At 43.4% G+C, this 13,598-nt stretch overlaps 1 protein-coding gene and 1 long non-coding RNA gene across 3 annotated transcripts in view; one reads left to right on the top strand and one right to left on the bottom strand.

The window, feature by feature from the left end:
* On the top strand, positions 1–10,906 carry LOC115469181. The gene is made up of 3 exons (XR_003941966.1): positions 1–84; positions 2,487–2,493; positions 10,896–10,906. It is a non-coding gene; the product is annotated as an uncharacterized LOC115469181 (long non-coding RNA).
* Positions 1–13,598, bottom strand: part of MOSPD2 (motile sperm domain containing 2) — a 162,534-nt gene that overhangs the window by 94,092 nt on the left and 54,844 nt on the right. The window lies entirely within an intron of this gene.

Here is a 13,598-nt window from a genome sequence, read left to right on the forward strand (position 1 = left end):
GTAGAGACAAATTCTCACTGGGTTGGTAACCTTCAGCAGCTGCTTCATTTAGAAAGCCCTCCATCCTCATTTTGTTGCTATACTGTAACCAATAAAACATGAGAATCATATCAAAATGCATCCATCACACATAAAACAACAAATATTATTAAATCACAAGCAAATTTACTGTACACTTACTGCTGGATCCATACAAAATGTCTGACGAAGGTCATCATACTACAATCTGAGGATGTCTACATAGTCCTGAAGGTAATAGGGTGTTACAAGAAGGAGTTATAGGCTAATAGTGTTAGTAGAGGTCTGATAATGGAAGGTACTATGCTTGGGTGATCAGAGTGGAGTGCAGTTTTCCTCTTTGTTGTTTCCCTTCCAACACGAAATCTGATCTTTCATCCCACTTCCTGGAGTTGTGTGTCATTTAATTTAATATATTTATGCAGCATCTTTCCTCAACAAATGACAAGATAGTAAACATGAAAAAAAAACACAATCCAACATCAATATTTATGTACTGAAAGCAAGATGTCAGACAATCTAGCTTCAAAATGTAAACATTGCTCTTTAGATACTTCTAGGAAGCAAAACATATATCAGTGTTTAATTCAGTTCATTACTCTTGAACATCCCTTCAGATTATCAAAAGTTATTTTTTCTAAGGAAAATGATTAGAAAAATAAACAAATTGATGATCAAGATATCGTAAGTTTTAGGTTATTAATTCAGTCTTTAAAATCCTAACACACTATGCAGAATGTACACAACAGCCATTATATATTAGGAATATCATATGTTCTGTCCTCTGACAGTCTTTCCCTGATTGTAATTTATTTATCTGTTGCATTTGTATCCCACATTTTCCCACCTTTTTGCAGGCTCAATGTGGCTTACAGTATGCCGTAGTGGCGATCGCCATTTCTGGATTGTGAAATACAAAGTGGTATTGCATTAAGGTCATAAATGGTAGAGTAAATTATAGAGTAAATTAGAAAGTTCATTTCTGGCGTGAGAAATAAGGTGGTAGTACGTTAACGTTCGTTAGTGACAGAGTGGTTGAAGCAGTCAGGTATAGGGAGTTTGGTTTAGTCCAGTTATGGAAGAGTTTCGTTATCTGGTGTTCAGGATAGATCATAGTGGTATGCCTTTTCGAACAGATTGGTTTTTAGTAATTTTCAGAAGATTGTTAGGTTGTGTATTGTTTTTATGGCATTTGGTAGTGTGTTCCATAGTTGCATCCTAATATAGGAAAAGCTGGAGGAACATGTTGATTTATATTTAAGTCCTTTGCAACTGGGGTAGTAGAGATTCAGGAATGTGTGTGCTGACCTTTTTGTGTTCCTGGTTGCTAAGTCTATGAGGTCTGACATATATGCCGGGGCCTCACTGTGAATGATTTTATGGACCAGGGTACAGATTTTGAACGCAATTTGTTCTTTTAGTGGGAGCCAGTGTAGTTTTTCTCTTAGGGGTTTGGCGCTTCGTATTTCGCTTTTCCAAATATGAGTTTGGCAGCTGTATTTTGGGCAGTTTGGAGATTCTTAAAGATTTGTACTTTGCAACTGGCGTAGATGGCGTTACAGTAGTCTAGGTGGCTTAGCACCATTGATTTTACCAGGCTGCAGAATATTTCTCTTGGGAAGAAAATGTGGAAACTCAAAAAAAGAGTAAAACCTGAGTGGAACATTTTCTTTGTTGTATTTTTCGCGTGGCTTTCTAGTGTGATATTTCGGTCAGTTGTAACTCCGAGACTTTTCAGGCTGTCTGAAACAGGAAGGGAGTAATTCAGGGTGTTTATAGTGGTGGGTTTGTTGGTATTATATTGTGATGAGAGGATAAGACATTGTGTTTTTTCTGTGTTGAGCTTTAGTTGGAATGCATCCGCCCATGAGTTCATTATTTGGAGGCTGTGTTTGATTTCATTTGTGATTTCAGTTAGGTCGTGTTTAAACGGGATGTAGATCGTGACATCGTCTGCGTAGATGTAAGGATTAAAGCCTTGGTTGGATAGCGATTTGGCGAGTGGTGTCATCAGGTTGAAAAGGGTTGGTGAGAGCTGCGATCCCTGGGGTACTCTACATTCAGGTTTCCATGGTGATGAGGTATCAGAATTAGATATCACTTGGTATGTACTTGCGGTTAGGAAGCCATTGATCCAATTCAGTATGCTTCCTCCAATCCCGAAATATTCTAGGATGTTTAATAGTATTTTATGGCTAACCATGTCGAACGCGCTGGACATGTCGAATTGTAGGAGAAGTACACTATTGCCAGTAGCAATTCTTTGTTTGAATTTTGTTAGGAGAGTGATCAGTACTGTTTCGGTGCTGTGGTTAAATCGAAATTCCAACTGTGACTCATGCAATAATGAAAATTTGTTTAAGTAGTCGGTAAGTTACTTGGTTACCATGCTTTCCATCAGTTTTACTGCCAGAGAGATGGATGCTTCTGGGCGGTAGTTGGTTATGTCATTTGCTTTTTTCTTTGAGTCTTTGGGTATTGGGGCGAGTAGTATATAATGAAGATACATACCTGTAGCAGGTATTCTCCGAGGACAGCAGGCTGATTGTTCTCACGACTGGGCGACGTCCACGGCAGCCCCCCGAACAGAAATCCCCCCAGCAACAAAGACTGCCAGAGCCCTCGAGCGCGCGCAGACAAGCGCACCGCGCATTCGCGGCCATCCTCCTGCCCACCACGCTAGAGACCCGACAGTTCGATATCAAAGCAAACAAGGACAGAGACAACTCCAAAGGGGAGGCAGGCGGGTATGTGAGAACAATCAGCCTGCTGTCCTAGGAGAATACCTGCTACAGGTATGTATCTTCATTTTCTCTGAGGACAAGCAGGCTGCTTGTTCTCACGACTGCGGTATCCCTAGCCCAGTTCACACCCAGTAATGTGGCTCTGGGGTGAGTGTGACTTTTTCTGTCATTCTCACTGCAGAGTCACATGAGTGTTGCATTATGGGGGGTGGGGGGGGGGGGGGGGGGGGGGGGGGGGGGGGGGGGGGGGGGGGGGGGGGGTGTAGTTCAGCTTTTCCCTGATTGTAATGTGGCTCTGGGGTAAGTGTGACACTTTTTCTGTCATTCTCACTGCAGAGTCACATGAGTGTTGCATTGTGGGGGGTGTAGTTATCAGGCAATGTGACTTCACTAGCCTGTCTATATAGAACTGTTATATGATTGGTTATGCTGTTGCTAGTTGGCAGGCTCTGTTCCCATTGGTGATTTTCCCCCTGCTCACTGGGTCAGAGTGTGCCCTTTCCTGTTCCCTTTAGTCTGAGGTAGGCTCCATTTGTTAGACAGTACAGAACCCTTTCCTGCGTTACCCTCTGTTAGAGAACTTAGTTTTTTCCTTGAATATATCTTGCTGAAAAAGATATTGTACACCATTCAACCAGCTCTGAGCTAATGTTGTTCTCAGTACCACGGAGACTCTTTGCCACTGGGGCAGAACCTCTGATCTACAGTTGACTGTGAGTAAACACTGTGTTATTCAAATAAAGGACTTTCAGAGTCTTCAGGTGTGAACTGGTGTACGAGGTTATACGTCAGGATATAAGACTTAGAAGCTACAAGTCTTAGGCCTGAACATCATATGCCTGCCAACTCATGTAAACATCAGGTAACCTTTGTAGCCAAGTATTGTCTAAAATATTAAGATTTAATTTCAATAACAATCATTCTAGCTTCCTCTGCAGAAGCTATCCATGTGTTAAACTTTTTAGAAGAGAAGGCAGGTTACCGTGACATTTTCATATGCACCTCACCTTAGGCTTCTTATTATCTTATGAGCTATTTTGAATATGTATCCTTACATGGTAAAGTCTACATTTTCCCTGTTAACCTGCTTTTCTTGAATCCTGCCAGATCTATCCAGATAAACAGATTACACCAACCTGACAGCTGATGAAGAGAGATCTACAAATTTTACAATGACACCACCACCGTATAAGGTCTGGTATCCCAACAACCTTAAACTATTAGCAGAAGAATCATAAATGATCTTTTTGTTTCTAATCAGCAACACAAAGCCAATTACATACAACGAACATAAGCGGCACATTGGTTTCTCCTCTACACTCCAGTGAGTAAACATCTGAAAGATCTCTTCATGGTCAGCCTGAATCCAGAGCTGGAAGCCTCAATTGAGTCTTGGAGGCTATAGTCACAGACCAAATCAATCAAGAAGCCATAGCATCCATCAAGCCAAGACTACTGTGGCCAGAGTCCTAGAAAGATCCCAATAAAGTCAATGAAGGCATCATCCAGAAAGCAACTCCAGACTTCAGCCAAGCAGCTTCCAGTCTAGTTGGCATATCCAATCTAACAGATCCGCAATAAAAGCCCTCACAGACAAATGCCTGCAGTTCAAGCCCCCTCAGCTTCCCTATGACGTTTTTATCTGGTCCCCTTGCTCCCCAATCACAGCTCACTCCAGGTGATCCAAGCATCCTCCTAAATCTTCATTTCTGCAGCATGATACTATAGGAGTCTACCAAAAAATGTGTACTCTTTCATGTTTGTCTCACAGCATGACCCTTTGTCAATTTTGTTTGGCCTGTGTTAGTTCTGTTCCTTGCTCTTCTCATTTCTGGAATGAACATTGCCTCTATTTGCACCTCTATTTTGGTCCTTTGGAACAGCACATGAGCTACTGCTCCATCCCTTAAGCTGGTGGCAATGGTAGGATGTTATACTCCTGGCCTGTCTCCCCTCACAGATCCTTCAACCATCCTACATCTAGGTAACTGGTTCTATCTGATTCCCATTCAATCGATTGCAAACAACTGTATCTTGCTGGCTGTTTCATTGCTTCAGATAGTTCTTCTTAATGTGTTCTCCATAAAGTTTAAAAATGTGTGTTGCCTTCAAGAATGGTTTCATGAAAGGCATAATAGCATGCTGAGGGAGCACTCTAGCTATGTTGGGCAGGTTTCATTTCCTTTATCTTTTCTATGCCTAAATGCAAAAAGATCAGTCCTGGGTAATTCCCTTGGAATTTCCACAGTTGAATGGCAAAGTTCTGCTGTGCCCCATGCCCATCCATCTTCCATTGTTTTCAACAGGGACAGAAGAGATTTCTGTTGCCAGCTCTTGGCACAGCGGGAAATGTCTTAGAAACAGAGTGCTTTGGGAAGACATCAGGTGAGCAGACTCAGGAACTAAAAGATTTGTAAACACAAGTACCTTCGGGGTGGGGGAGGGGAGGGACGATAAGAGAAAAGGTTAACTTCCACTTCACAGATTTTTTGAGACTTACTTCAGCATCACCCCTGCTATAAAACTCCCTTCACTGTTACTCTGGAGTCTATTTGGACAACTCATGCCCCTCTACATCAGACCTTTTCCTTATTCCTTGATTTTTCTTATCAGAAGATAACATTAAAGAAATAACATGAATCTTCACTATAGACCTTTTATATAATCTATAATTCATTTCCAAGGTAGCTTAAAGAGTTCTCCTTGTTCAACTGAACAACATTCTATACAAACCCAACGCATTACATTCTAGACAATCCAGCATTTTCTTATAGTATTGAGTCAGCCTTGGTAGCCCTGACAACTGAAATCTTTCAGAGGTGGATAATGAAATGATTGCATTAGTAGTCATTCTTGACAGCATAGCAGCTTTTGACTTGGTAGATCAGCCTCTCCAACTATCTCGTCTATGTGAACTAGGCATCAATGGCACTGTCAAACTTGTTCAAAAGCTTCCTATCAGATTGCCCTTTTCAAGTTTAGCTGAGAATCTGGTCTCATCCTCTCTTCCCCTTACAAATGGTATCCCAAAAGGATCAATCCTTGCTCCCATCCTATTTAATACTCTTCTCACACCCTTGCTGCCATTATCAAATGAACTGGTATCAGTGCTTTCATCTATGCAAATAATATATGACTAGTAGCCTTTACTGGCTCTTCAACTCTCAATCTAACTTCAATGACTGGCATTTTTAGCGGTTATATATGGGTCTCTCAGATTAAAGCCCATTTTTCTCTTGTGCTATCTATCCTTGGAATCCAATTGCCTTTAGAGAATAAGTCAGCAGTCTTGGGGGTTCTCTTAGATCTGGAACAATTTTTTTTTTTTTTTACTCTACAAAATTTGCTCTTTTTGACCTTACCTGGGAAATGACGATATATCTATAACCTACTTCGTGTTCTTGTACTTAGCTGCTTCGATTACTCCAATGTTATGATTTCTCTGACTGCTGGCTCAGCTAAAACCTGGCATTGCTTATCTCTATCTTTCTGTATAAATTTCAAGATTCAAATAAAGTTTCATCTAATATCTTGTGTTTAGCTATATAACATTGGCTCTATGGATTACCGTACCTTTATATTTGAGATCTTAACTGAAATCAACCACTTTTAAATCTGGTCTAAAAACCTTATTTTGAGCAAGCCTTCGGCCCTGTAGGCTAGTCAAAACTATGTTCAAAAATACTGACTGTATTCAGGTCTGCTAGGATGCACTGTTCTTCCCATCCCTAAATTCACACTAAGTGAAGTTATCTTATAGTTTGTATTTTGTTTCTAAGATTGCATATTCTAAATCATTTCTTATGGTCTCACTCCTTTCTATTCCATTTTCTACTCCATATTATTGTATTGTAAACATTTCGATACTACCAAGGAAAAGTGGTATAGTAAAATTCAAAACTATCTGAAGGTCTATTTCAGCAAGACCTCAACCCTCCTGCTCTCTGAGCCCCAGAAGGCTCTGGTAATCACCACAAGTACAGCATCAATCTTAGGGACCTGCAGAAGGTTGCCCTTTCCTTTGGGAAGTGGTTAAAGTCCGTCTAGAATCCTGGCACCCTTGTTCCACTTCCAGAGAGTTTTCCACTCTAATAAGATGGCTGCCTAGGAAAAAGGAACATAGAGGGTTTTCTGTGTCCTCCTAAAATCAAGTCATCTTTCATTTCTACAAAGAAAATTCATCTCTCCTGAACAGGCCAAACATACCTGACTCCTCTCCCTCAGAGGAGAAAATCTCTTCATCTCCTTCAATCACACCATTGCAAGATTTAGTTTAGTTTATTGGAGTTTTCTTAACTGCCTTTCAAAAATTGTGAACGCGGTGTATAATATAATTTTAAAAAGCCTAAAATGAAACAAATTTTTAAAAAATTTAAAATGTGGGAAAAAAGTTCAGTAGACATATGTGAGGAGATGAGGGCAATAGTCTGCTATGTAGCAACAGAAAAAAGGAAAAATCATCAGGAGCAACAATGAAGATTTAGGATCCCTAAAAGGGTCACTCCAATCTATAGCCTCCCTGGACAACCTTGATCTCTTAGAGCCTGAGTTTCAGAAAGTCACACCTTTGTAAGGAATAGTAGTTTAATCTGTTCTATCATTGGTGTAATATTTTACAAAATAAAAAGTTCTCCTAGCCTGACAAAAGCTCAGATAAGAAATTTGTCTCAAATATAAAGGGAAAGCAAACCAAAGCTTAGCTGCTTGGAACTGGAAAAAGAGTCAAAAAATTCATTCTACTAGATGGAAATTCAAGTAAACAATGATGCCAACTCCATAACCACTTAGATGCAAGAAAAGATAAAGAGTGTGAAAGAAAAAAGAAAAAAAAAAAAACTACATAGCTTAAATGGGCAATCAATGCAACCTCCTCAGTTATGGAGTAGTTCTATCATATTTCTTTGCTCTAAAAATCAGTCTAGCAGCAGTATTCTGCGATAACTGAAGTTACAGAGATACAGCATTACAGTAGCCAATATGAGGTCAAAATCAGAAATTGAACTAACAATCTGAAATAATCCTAAAAAAAAAAATCTAATAAAAAGTGCACCGTAAATGCCTCAGTTTATGACAAGGGGCATAATCGAAAGGGCGTCCAAGTACGCAATAGGACGTCCTTATGAAAACGTCCAAAATCAGGCATGTATAATCGGAAAATAGTATGGGCGTTTTTCGATAATCAATTATTCCTGTAGCAAAACCACCATAAGCGTGACTAAATTGGGCACCCTAACACGTTCGATTATCGCAAGTGCAAACGCCCAAATCAGAAAGTGTGTAAAAGAATGTAAATAGGTGTCCCGCAAGTACAGTACATGCTGTTCTGGACATCCAGGTACGGGAAAATATGAGGAACGTTTATACGCGTCAACTACAGAAAGATCATGCTGCTCCACCGAATATTCCTCATATGTGCCCTTTCTGGATGTCCGGAACTGCATGCAGCTATATGCATATTGTGTATATGTGAAAAGGGTCGGGTGCTTCATACTCACCTATATAAGGCAAGTTCCACATGCATAACAACCAGGCATGCACGTCAAAGACGTCTATGCTTTCGTCGGCGTCCACGTGCTGATAGGGCAATATATGGGATGGTCATCCATATATGGAGCTGTGCACGAAACGACGTCCGTCACACAAGGACATCCATATAAGGCACTTGTTTTCCCACACCTATTCTCAGTGAAAAAATGGCGCATTTAAGGAGGGAGCCAAATTTCACTGAGGAGGAGAGCCTGCTGCTGGTGCGGCTATGCCTTAGGCACCGGCACAGGCTCTTCATCACCCACCACCACCTGCCCCCCAGGCTACAGGCCATGAGAGCCTGGTCCCGCATCAGGGAGAGGCTGGAGAGGTAAGTGTTTGCCCCCCCCTCCTGTACTTACACATATAACAGCTCCCTCCCTCATCAATGTAGCCGGTAACTGGAGTGTGCATGCAAGGATAATGAGTACTATGGGTACATACACAATCACTAATAAAATGTATGTTCTTGAAAGGACGACCATTCCCACATCCCTATAATAATGTATTTCCTTATTTAATTATTTCTTGCCTCTGAACCCCATATTTTCCCACCCCTCTTTGCAGGCTCGATGTGGCTTACAACACATTGGAATAGTGGAAACATTATACCAATTAAACGTATACTACACTTGATAACAGGGTAATGCTAACACATATAAAATAGTTTTACAAGCATAAATTATTATGCATACAAACAGTACTTTCTGGCCTCATGGCCACCTCTATGGCATCATCTGCATAGGAGCCAACTCGGTGGCTGCTGTGGGTGCTTGAGCACCCCCAATATAGAATAAATGCCTTGTATGGATCCAGGGAGGGGTGATCTCCACTGGGGGTAGCACCCCCAAAAATTGTACAAAGGTGGCTTCTATGAATCTGGACCAATGGAGGTGATCCCCCCCCCCCCCCCCCAACAGTGTTGACCCTCTCTCTGCTATTTGGATAACAAATGAATGTGTGTGCAGAGGGCAAGAAGGACCATCCCCTCACTCCTGCTCTACAAACTTATATCTTACAGACGCTTCGCCGGGACCTCGAGTCCCTACGGAGGAGGTTCCGCCGTGTGAGGCGGGAGAGGCCTGAGCTCATCCGGGCAGTGCAACGGCACCTCAGGGCTCGCTGTAAGTATTCAAAAACAGGACACCTGTACTGATTTGTAAATATATTTATTGATTAATGCAAATGTCCTGTACAATATGTGGCTAATAGCCAACTAATAAGTAATAAAATATTTATTGGTCCCAGATCAAGGATGCAGGTTGCAGGTGCCCTCCCACGACTGTGGCTGCAACTTCCAACGACCATCCCACCCCCCCCCCCCCCCGATGAAAGATGACATGCCTCACTTTAGTCTCCCCCTTTCTGGGGTGGGTGGATAGTGTGTCCTGGTAGACCTGCCTGAGGCCCTACTTTTACTGGATGTCATGGCCTCCCTCACATAAAAGTAATGTGCTAAACACCCTTCTCACCGCACCCCCCCCCCTTAAAAACAACAAAAACAAGTAACCAAACCCTCGTTGCATCTCACAATGCAAACATGCTGGTCCCCAATGAGTGTGATCTGCCAACATGTCCTGTGTGTTTTTTGTCAGTGCAGCTTCCAGGGTTCCCTGTCATGTCATCTGATGCATCTCAGTCCCCCATAGGTATAGGCCACGCCTCCTCACACCTTCCCTCATCCCCTGGCTCAGGTCACCCAGCTACAGCACTATGCAAGCCATGTTGCATGTGCTCATCTCATCCATACTCTGTTTACATACACAGGGCTCCATCACCAGCAGGAAGAGCAGGCTGACGAGGAGGGCCACCTGCAGGAGGAGGAGGAGGAGGCAGGCCAGGAGGGGCACCTGGAGGAGGAGGAGGAGCAGCCAGGCCATGAGGCCCACCAGGAGGAGGAGGTCCTCATCATTGATGAGGACATTCAGGAGGACCCCTCCCCACCTGCAGCTCTGTCTGAGGCATCTCCCTCCCCTCAGCCATCTCCATCCCCTGAGGCACCTCCATTGCCTCAGGCAGCGCCATCGCCTGGGCCACCTCCATCCCCTGGGCCATCATCTGTGTCCCCTGGGCCACCTCCAGCCCCTGGCCCTGCGACTGTTGTGCGGCTCCTGTAGCACCTGGTAGATGGCCAGAACCAGGTGCTGCAGGAGCTACGACTCATACGGCAGGGTAATGAGCAGCTGCAGGGCCCACTCAGGGTGGTGCTGCTGCTGCTCATTACCCTGCTACAGAGGGCCTTGATTAGAGGCCGTGGCCACCCATCCTAGACGGGGGGGAGGGGGGACTGTGAATTTGGGGGGGGGGGGGTTGTTGGGTGGGTGGGGTGTTTGTATGTTGGGGGGAGGAAATGTTGGAGGGGGGGTTGGGGGGATATGTAGGGGTGTTGGGGAATTTTTGTGGGGATGTTGGGGGATTTTTGTGCGTGGGGGGGAATTTGTAGGGGTGGGTGTGGGGGGAATATGTTGGGGTCTGTACATAAAGATTATTTTTCACATTTTAACTAACAGTGTGTGCGTTGTGCATTACATATAACCACATGGTGCTGTTGATGTGAGAGGAGGCAGCAATATGCATTGCATGAAATGTGAAGTGTGAATGAGAAAGCTGATGCATTTCTGTGATAATGGTGCCCATAGAGAAGCCCACCTGTTCATTCCAACCTCCATGGCCCTATGTGCAGGGGGGTAGGCCGCGGAGGCTGGATGGCTATTTACTGTTGAGGGACACAAATGGCCATCCAGCCTCTCTCCCTCCCCCTTACCATACAGCCCCACAGCACAGAGTGACATTAATAATAGATTTGTTGTCTAGCACTTGTGATCTGCCAAGTACACTCTTGCACATAACCCTAGGTAGCACATACATGATGTGTCCTCAGTGTGATCACCAGACACCCTTACCCACAAACATACCAAATTGGTGGTGGGGGGGCCCCACCAAGGACCTAAAACAGCTGCCTCATCTTTTCACATTCTATGCATCTGCAATGGTATATAGTGCTGAGGAGAAAAGGGAAAACAATGGCAAAACCATTAGATGGAGGCTTACTGCATCACAGTTGCAATATAATACAAGAGTTACAGAAGGGCACAAATAAATATGGTGTTCATTATTTGGTGTTTGCTCACACCTTTTTTAAGTAGGAGGTCAAGGTGACCTACATTCCAGGTCTTTCCCTGTCCCAGGAGGACTGTAAATTTGTACCTGAGCCAATGGAGGGTTAAGTGTCTCGCTCTAGATCACAAGGGGCAGGAGTAGGATTTGAACCAGCAACCTTGTGATTACAAGGCTGGTGATCTAACCACTAGGCCACGGCAGCCATCAGGTTGTAGCTACCTGCAGGTAATTTGGGTTTGGACTTGTTACCACAAACTCTCTCCCTCACCATGTCTTAAGGGCTCAGTAGGCACTACCTGTGGCCACCTTGAAACTAGTTTACAGTCTACATGTTAGAAATGTTGTTCTAGAACTATGGAGGTTTGTAGGCAGGGCCGTGCCGACACGGTAAGCGAGGTAAGCAACGCAGGGGGGCGCCGACCTCTAGAGGGCGCCACTCACTTGCAAAATCTTTTACCTGAAGTTGTGATTCTCCTCTCTCCCCTGCCCTTCCCGCATCAGGAAGTGAAGGTAGCCCAGCAGTGCTGAGACAGACACGCTGCTCCGCTAAAGCTGCTTCAAAGTGTACAACCAGCAGCTATTTATGGCCTTGGTGTGTGAAGAACTTTCATTCAGGGTGAGCTGGAACAACATTCAAATTAAAGAGAACAGGTTTGGAGGCAGGTGTGCAAGTGACACTGGGGAGAAATAAAAAATAAATAGTGTAATTGTTATCTGTAAGTGCTTCAAAGTTTTTGTTTTTTGAGCATGTACACTGAGAGGAGGGCATGACTGCAATGATGTGTACATAATTATCATAGCTACAGCTAAAATCCATTTAATTGGCTGAGGTTCAAAGAGGAAGTTTAGCTGACATATAGTGTAGAATAGCTGGTAAGTAAATATCTGATTGCTTTTTTTGTGTTTGTTTTTAAATAAAACATTCTGCTTGCATAGGGAGAGTTTGTGATATTTGAAAATACATTTTGCTTTAATGAAATTGCTAAACTTTAGAGTCAGAGACTTATCAATGAGGGATACATACAGTTGAAAGGAAGCCCTGGAAACAGAGTTAAGAGGACAGATACCAGCAACAGAATCAGATACTGACCCAGCATGATCAGAAAAAGAATGTCACCAGCCAACAAAGGTAGAAAAAAATTGTTTTATTTCCATTTTAGTGTTTGGAATATGTCCACTTTGAGAATTTACATCTGCTATCTTATTTTGCAATGTATAGCAGTCTCCAAGAGACTGGGCTCCCAGTGAGCCAGGGAGGTCAGACTGTGTAAATGAGATGAAGAGACCCCCCCCCCCCCCCACACACACACACACACTGTAACATGCATAAAAGACAGGAACATGCATAATCAAAGCTTAGGTCTCTGCAGTTACAAGGGCTGGCCATTCCTAATTATGCTAATAGTTTTTAATAGGCTAAGTCCCACTGAAAAGCCTCTTTATAAAGGCAGTGCTTTCTCTGGAGAGCAGTGTTAAGAAACAGCAGGAATTGTGTTTATTTTTTTAAACTGCTTTCCTGTGTAAGCTAATATACAGTTTTCTAGTATATGCTTGACATTGAAGTGTGTGGTAGACCCTTTTGTCAGATCTGGCTGGGCCTGTAGTTTTCAGTCTAAATGAAAGACAGGTAGCAATGGTGAAACATCTAATGAAGAAGCGAGACGGGGGGGGGGCACCAAATGATAGTCTGCAGGGGGGCACCAGAGACCCTTGGCACAGCCCTGTTTGTAGGATTGTGTTCAATACTGTGCTAAAAACCTGATTTGCCTATATAGTTCCCCCTCCCTCTCCTATCAAAAGTGAGAATGGGTGGCCATTTCATAAATGGGGACTGGGGTTCAGCACACAAACAAAGGATTGAACCTACCAGGAACCAATACAGCAGCTGCAACAGCTGGCCCCCAGCATTGAGGACCTGGCAGAACCACACAGTACAGGGCTGATGGCCTCCAACCAGTGCACAGGAACCTGCAGAAAAGAAAACTAAGACATGACTGCAGACTACATACAGTGAATGCACACTCCTTGATAATGAGCAGAAAGAGAAGAGCTGGCAGAGAAATAAGAGCTTACCATGAACGTCTGTTTCTATCTTCTGGAACATTAGCTGGACATCTGCCTCAGTGAAATGACCCTTACCGAGGGAGGGGTGCCTGATTTGGAGCGAATGTAGCAATTTCTTAGCTCCCA

Source organism: Microcaecilia unicolor, chromosome 4, assembly GCF_901765095.1.
Source record: "Microcaecilia unicolor chromosome 4, aMicUni1.1, whole genome shotgun sequence".
NCBI classification, from domain to species: Eukaryota; Metazoa; Chordata; class Amphibia; order Gymnophiona; family Siphonopidae; genus Microcaecilia; species Microcaecilia unicolor.